This window comes from Micropterus dolomieu, unplaced genomic scaffold (assembly GCF_021292245.1).
Source record: "Micropterus dolomieu isolate WLL.071019.BEF.003 ecotype Adirondacks unplaced genomic scaffold, ASM2129224v1 contig_5816, whole genome shotgun sequence".
Taxonomy (NCBI): Eukaryota; Metazoa; Chordata; class Actinopteri; order Centrarchiformes; family Centrarchidae; genus Micropterus; species Micropterus dolomieu.
This window is the reverse complement of record NW_025734805.1, coordinates 1-1,790: the sequence shown is the minus strand read 5'-3', so window position 1 is coordinate 1,790 and position 1,790 is coordinate 1. Positions and strand designations below refer to the sequence as shown.

The 1,790-nt window shown below is 44.3% G+C and overlaps 2 non-coding genes across 2 annotated transcripts; both read right to left on the bottom strand.

The window, feature by feature from the left end:
- Positions 1–353: 353 nt before the first annotated feature.
- trnaw-cca lies at positions 354–425 on the bottom strand. Its single transcript has one exon. It is a non-coding gene; the product is annotated as a tRNA-Trp (tRNA).
- Positions 426–1,462: 1,037 nt separating this feature from the next.
- Positions 1,463–1,534, bottom strand: trnaq-uug. Its single transcript has one exon. It is a non-coding gene; the product is annotated as a tRNA-Gln (tRNA).
- Positions 1,535–1,790: the final 256 nt, after the last annotated feature.

Below are 1,790 nucleotides of genomic sequence, written 5' to 3'. Positions count from 1 at the left end.
TATATACTGTATATATATTATGTAACTCCTGGGTTTGAGTTAAAAGGTTCTTAGCAGCACATATGTGTTGTCATATCAGGCTCTGTCACTTCAAGAGGGTAACCTCTGACCCTGAGCTGTGACGGACTGGGATGTTTATAGAGTTGAGAAGAGAAGGGGCCCAAGCACTGAGCCTTGGGGCACCCCTGTGACCTATGACCTTATGACCTGAGGTAGGTGTATTGGTATACAGTATATACAATATGACATAGTATAAACAGCACTGAAATAGAGAATGGTGAATAAATAAATGATAAGTGGTAACCAGTAAACAGGTGGCTGATTAGAGACAGAGTTACTGGGTTAAAAAGACGTGACCCCAACGTGATTTGAACACGTAACCTTCTGATCTGGAGTCAGACGCGCTACCGTTGCGCCATGAGGTCATACAGTGAAGGGCAGGGACTCAGTCGTACGGATGCATAGAGGGAGGGAGTTTCAAAGGTGAGGCGCACAATAGCTGAAGGCTCTGAACCCCATAGTGGACATGGAATGGAAAGTAGTGAGGAAGAATAGGATCGGAGAGTTCGGGATGGGGCGTAGGGCTGAAGGAGTTCAGAGAGATAAGGAGGAGCAAAATTATGGAGAGCTTTGAAGGTGAGGAGTAGAATTTTACAATCAATACAGTATTTGACAGGGAGCCACAACAGTTGTGTTAGAAGTGGAGTAATGTGTTCAGAGACTGGGGTTCTGGTGAGAATACAGGCAGCAAAGTTTGGACATTTTGCTAGGGTGGATTTGGAGCCAACAAGGAGAATTTCAGTTTTATCACTGTTTAGTTGGAGGAAGTTTTGAGTGAACCAGGTTTTAACTTCATCTAAGCAGTCAGTTAGAGAAGACGGAGGGAGCAGAGACGTAGGTTTGGTGGACAAGTAGAGCTGGGTGTCATCGGCATAGCAGTGAAATTGGATATTATATTTCCTGAGAATAGAACCAAGGGGAAGTAGATAAATTATGAAAAGGAGGGGACCCGGGAATGATCCCTGGGGAACACCACTGGTGACAGGTGAGAGTTGTGATCGAACATTTTTAAGTTGTACAAACTGAGTGCGGCCAGACAGGTATGATGTGAACCAGTTCAGTGATGTGTTGATGATACCAATGGAAGCTAGACGGTCGAGGAGGATATAGTGAGAGATTGTATCAAAGGCATCAGTTAAATCGAGAAGGATCAGTATGGTAAGAAGACCTGAGTCAGCAGCCATTAGTAGGTCATTGGTGACCTGGATTAGGGCTGTTTCTGTGCTGCGGAGAGGCCGAAAAAGGGGTCTATGGACGATGCTGTGAAACTGGGCTTAACGTTATTTGGAAGGGTAAACATCTCTGCCCAACAGGCGCTCCATTGAGCAGCAAACAGGTGGAGGAAAACAGCGACGAGCTCACTGACAGCGATGACCAAATTAAGTGACTCCTGCCTAAAGACAGGTTCCACCGAGATTTGAACTCAGATCACTGGATTCAAAGTCCAGAGTGCTAACCATTACACCATGGAACCACTACACAGAGCAAGGAGGCAGTTTCTTGCATGATATCACCATGTATATATTATCTATGCAGAGAACAGGCTGTTTCTGTTTCAGGTAATGATTGTGTTTAAACCTACATGTTGAATTGGTGATCATTAGCATCTGTATAATTAATTAATCAAACAGGTGACGATAAACCTACAAAATCCCTGACTTTGTGCAAGTGCGCCTGGAAGAACTGATGCTATTTTAAAAGCAAAGGGTGGTCACACCAAATATTACATG